Below are 6,000 nucleotides of genomic sequence, written 5' to 3' on the forward strand. Positions count from 1 at the left end.
ATTGAATTAATCGCATATATAAATACTTGCTGAGAAAGCCCCTCAAATAACAATATTTCAATATTTCAAAATAATATATATATACAGTATATATACACTACTGGTCAAAAGTTTTGAAACACTTACTCATTCTTTATTATAATGTTTTTTCCCATTTTAGAATAATAGTAAAGTCATCAAAACTATGGAATAACATAAATGGAACTATGGGAATTATGTTGTGACTAAACAAAATCCAAAAATAAATCAAAACTGTGTTATATTTTAGCATCTTCAAAGTAGTCACCCTTTGCCTAGAATTTGCAGACATGTACTCTTGACATTTTCTCAACCAACTTCTTGAGGTATCACCCTGGGATGCTTTTTAAACAGTATTGAAGGAGTTCCCATCTATGTTGGGCACTTATTGGCTGCTTTTCTTTATTATTTGGTCCAAGTCATCAACTCAGCAAAAAAGAAACATCCCTTTTTCAGGACACTGCATTTTAAAGATAATTTTGTCAAAATCTAAATAACTTTACAGATCTTTATTGTAAAGGGTTTAGACAATATTTTCCATGCTTGTTCAATGAACCATAAACAATTAATGAACATGCACCTGTGTAGCGGTCATTAAGAAACTAACAGCTTACAGACGGTAGGCAATTAAGGTCACAGTTATAAAAATTAAGGACACTAAAGAGACCATTCTACTGACTCTGAAAAACAAAAGAAAGATGTCCAGGGTCCCTTCTCATCTGTGTGAACATGCCTTAGGCATGCTGCATGGAGGCATGAGGACTGCAGATGTGGCCAGGGCAATAAATTGCAATGTCCGTACTGTGAGACGCCTAAGACAGTGCTACAGGGAGACAGGAAGGACAGCTGATCATCCTCGCAGTGGCAGAGCACGTCACAACACCTGCACAGGATCGGTACATCCAAATATCACACCTGCGGGACAGGTACAGGATGGCAACAACAACTGCCTGAGTTACACCAGGAACGCACAATCCCTCCATCAGTGCTCAGACTGTCCGCAATAGGCTGAGAGAGGCTGGACTGAGAGCTTGTAGGCCTGTTGTAAGGCAGGTCTTACCAGACATCACCGGCAACAATGTCGCCTATGGGCACAAACCCACCTTCGCTGGACCAGACAGGACTGGCAAAAAGTGCTCTTCACTGACGAGATGCGGTTTTGTCTCACCAGGGGTGATGGTCGGACTATCGTTGAAGGAATGAGCGTTACACCGTGGCCTGTACTCTGGAGCAGGATCGATTTGGAGGTGGAGGGTCTGTCATGGTCTGGGGCAGTGTGTCACAGCATCATTGGACTGAGCTTGTTGTCATTGCAGGCAATCTTAACACTGTGCGTTACAGGGAAGACATCCTCCTCCCTCATGTGGTACCCTTCCTGCAGGCTCATCCTGACATGACCCTCCAGCATGACAATGCCACCAGCCATACTGCTCGTTCTGTGCGTGATTTCCTGCAAGACAGGAATGTCAGTGTTCTGACATGGCCAGCGAAGAGCCCGGATCTCAATCCCATTGAGCATGTCTGGGACCTGTTGGATCAGAGGGTGAAGGCTAGGGCCATTCCCCACAGAAATGTCCGGGAACTTGCAAGTGCCTTGGTGGAAGTGTGGGGTAACATCTCACAGCAAGAACTGGCAAATCTGGTGCAGTCCATGAGGAGGAGATGCACTGAAGTACTTAATGCAGCTGGTGGCCACACCAGATACTGACTGTTACATTTGATCCCCCCTTTGTTCAGGGACACATTATTCCATTTCTGTTAGTCACATGTCTGTGAAACTTGTTCAGTTTATGTCTTAGCTGTTGAATCTTTTTATGTTCATACAAATATTTACACATTTTAAGTTTGCTGAAAATAAAAGCAGTTGAAAGTGAGAGGACGTTTTTTTTTTTTTTTTTTTTTTTTTGCTGAGTTATATATATATATATTTGTAAGGGAGTTAGAGGGAAAGGAGAACACAGGGAAGCGGGGTTTCCAGGTTCAGGTACGAGTTATAATTGGCCACCTCAGTGCTTTACAATTTCACAAACTCATCAGTTTCACAGGCACGTAGTTACTTAAACATATCAGCTTCACAAACACAATAAATTAAGCACAACAGCTTCTGTGGCACCGTGGCCTTCCTTGTGCCAAACTCTCTCTCTCTGCTGCTGGTGGCGTGGCTGTTTATATGCCACTCTCCCCATGCTCACTGGAATTAGAGACAGGTGTTAAGCATAATCTAGCTAAGGTGCAAGCGCCCTTACCACTTTCTCTCTCTCCGGACGGACGCTTGACCACCTTGGCTCAGCAAGTATTTATATATGCGATTAATTAAATTAATTAAGCAGGACACCATGTAATTGATTCTATTAAACATTTTAATCGATTGACAGCCCTAGAAATAATCAATAGTGACTAATGTGCATGCCACAGAATGGCAGATAAAATTATATAATTCTTCTTCTTTCGGCTGCTCCCGTTAGGGGTCGCCACAGCGGACCATCCGTGATCTGCATATTTGACTTGGCACAGGTTTTACACTGGGTGCCCTTCCTGACGCAACCTCCAGTAGCTGGGGGACTAGATAAAATGATCAAATTAATAGGTCTAAATATGAATATATGTATTCTGTCTCTCTGCCTACAGTACCTAATGCACTGACGTGCCATTAACACCAGTGACCCACCAACTCAACAACATCATGTATTACATTTTCAATGTATTATTATTATTTTGTAATTTACTTTCACAAATGTATTAACTGAAGTTAACAGAAATAATTTAAAATAATGGATTCAGAGAAAATGGTTGTCAACAGAAATGCACAACATCTTTTATTTGGAACACAAACAAAATAAAACATTAAACTCACTATAAGGTGAGGGATGAGACACTTATCCTTATCCTTGAGGAATCGCTGTCAGGTGAATACTAGAGACTGAGTATAAAAATGCTGAAGATGTTTGCTCCCATCTAGAGGTGGTACAGTTTACTGCAGACTGAAAGACACTTTTGTTGGACTGAAATGTCTTTCTGCCATACTGTACTGAAATTAACACTAAAGGTAGGAAATGGTAGGAAATAAAAAAAAACTAAAAAACAATGAGAACACCTTTGAGCTAAGTTTCTTGAATGAAGATGCAAATCCATTTATTTCAAGGGAAAATGTGCATTGCAAGGATGTAAGGAACGGGAGAAACAGGTTTGTGAAAGTGACGCGCCATCATGCAATGAAAAGTTTAGAAGTTTAACTGTTGCTTCAATGCACTTTGATGTAGGCATTACTGACCACCGAGAATTTGTGAGGCAGCAGCTACAGTTTTCTGTTTCTGGATATAATCTGTAAACAGTAGCTTTCTCCTTTGTTTCTGGTAATGTTCAAGACATTATGAAAAGCACAGAGGTTTTAAATTAATATTGAGTGTACGTCATTGGATATGACATAAGTTAAAATGGGGCTAAAGGCCCCCCAGGGTAAAAGCCACTTTTATTTTAATTTTCTGTCAAAATGCTAAATAGCATCAAAAACTACTACAGCACTTTCCTAAACCCCTGTTTGTCACTATACACTGCAACATTTGCCTGATCAATGAGATCATCGTGTGCAATGTCTAAAGGCTGATTTTGAGGTCATTTGATCGAAAATTTAATAGACCCTTTTCACAGACTGTGATGGAGCGTTTCCGCCTTATTTAGAAGCATAAATTTCACAAAATTTTTCTTATGATACATTTTTTAAATATTGAGTGTAATTTTATAACATTATGCTTATTGTTATATTACCCTGGAATTCGTTTTAAAAAACGAATTACTACAGCTGTGAAGGGCAGGGCAATAGCTAATGGGGTGAAAGGTGGTAATGATTCTTGGGGCCCACAGGTCCAGGGGGACCAACAACATATTTTTAAATATGAAAGGGGCCCAGAGCAATATACAATCAGGGGGCCCAGAATTCCTTGCTATGGCCCTGCCGAGGGGATTTCGATTACAGTTGCTGAGAGAGTGACAGTAAATTTGGCATCTTCTTCCATCTGACTGTCTTAATCAACCACTCTCTATTGTTTTCTACTTCTGGAAAGTCATTCAAACATAATAGTGGATTTTTTCTTTTGGTCTTGGAGCAAATGGGTAAGTGAAAATAAGATTTACCTTGCAATCGTTTATTTCCACGTTCCAAAACCCGGTGTTTGAAAAAGGTCTATAACTTTGAAAATGTTGCAAATTTATGTAATCTAATAAGAATCCCTGATAGTGTCACATTTTGAGACAAAACACTTTTTTTTTTCTTTTTTTTGGGGGGGGAGGGGGGGTCATTTTCAGTTTTGTTTAAGGTGATTAAATCAAAAGTTTTTCAAGATCCGTCCATTAAATGAAAGAACAGTATTTGGGGTAAAAAGCCCCCTTGTTGCAGAGGCTAAATCCCCCCATTAAAACACATTGTTGTTCTTAACTGGGGTGAATAGATTTGTTCAGAAGAATGTTTAAAGTGGGCTCACACTGCAGCATGAAACTTTTACATGTATCCATTGATCATGGTATAAAAAATGGGGGGTTTATATTTGCTTGTTTTGATCTCTTACGTCTTTTGTCTGTACTGCTACCACTAAAACTTCAGTGATGTCTGTTATTTTCTCATAAGTGAGAGAATTTCTGTTCCAGTGATCTAGTGACTATTTCTTTATCCAATCGGATGAATAGAAGCTCTTTCATTTCAGGGTCTTTTCAATTTGATGATGTTTCTTTTCACAACATAGTTAATCATGAATTTCGAGTCCCATGTCCAGGGCCGTTTATGAGCGTATGGGGGCCCCAGGCGAAATCTTACTATTAATTACACAAAACGCAAAGATGTAACAATAAATTAACAAAAAGTTAACAGTAAATTAACATTAAATAACCATACAAATTAACAATAAATAACTATAAATAACAATAAATAACTACAGTTGAAGTCAGAAGTTTACATACACTTAGGTTGAAGTCATTAAAACTCATTTTTTAACCACTCCACAGATTTAATATTAGCAAACTATAGTTCTGGCAAGTCGTTTAGGACATCTATTTTAAGTAATTTTTCCAAAAATTGTTTACAGCCAGATAGTTTCACTTTTAATTGACTATATCACAATTCCAGTGGGTCAGAAGTTTACATACACTAAGTTAACTGTGCCTTTAAACAGCTTGGCAAATTCCAGAAAATGATGTCAAGCCTAATTTAGCTTCTGATAGGCTAACTGGAGTCAACTGGAGATGTACCTGTGGATGTAATTTAAGGTCTACCTTCAAACTCAGTGCCCCTTTGCCTGACATCATGGGAAAATCAAAAGAAATCAGCCAAGACCTCAGAAAAACAAATTGTGGACCTCCACAAGTCTGGATCATCCTTGGGAGCAATTTCCAAATGCCTGAAGGTACCACGTTCATCTGTACAAACAATAGTAACCAAGTATAAACACCATGGGAACACGCAGCCATCATACCGCTCAGGAAGGAGACACATTCTGTCTCCTAGAGATGAACGTATGCTGGTGCGAAATGTGCAAATCAATCCCAGAACAACAGCAAAGGATCTTGTGAAGATGCTGGAGGAAATGTTACCTTTTCTTATGACTGCAACTTGCCAGAGCTGATTTCAACAACGGGTATTGTTCACATATGATGAGCTCTAAATAGAAATATTTACATAAAAAGGCTGTGGGATGAATTCACTACACAGTTGTGGCACTTTTGCGCATGGTATTTCAGCGCAAAAACCTGCATCGTATTCACTAATCACCCGCAATCTAGTTTAAACAGATGGAATCAGTAGGGTACAATGGGGCTAAAGGCACCCCCTTGAGGAAATCTTTTTTTTTTTTTTTTTTCTGGTCACAAAATGTATCAAGGTAAAAAAAATATATGTGTATATATATATATATATATATATATATATATATATATATATATATATTTTTTTTTTTATTGAATATTTATGGAGCAACATCATTTGTGTTAAAAGAA

This window comes from Myxocyprinus asiaticus, chromosome 20 (genome assembly GCF_019703515.2).
Source record: "Myxocyprinus asiaticus isolate MX2 ecotype Aquarium Trade chromosome 20, UBuf_Myxa_2, whole genome shotgun sequence".
Lineage (NCBI taxonomy): Eukaryota > Metazoa > Chordata > Actinopteri > Cypriniformes > Catostomidae > Myxocyprinus > Myxocyprinus asiaticus.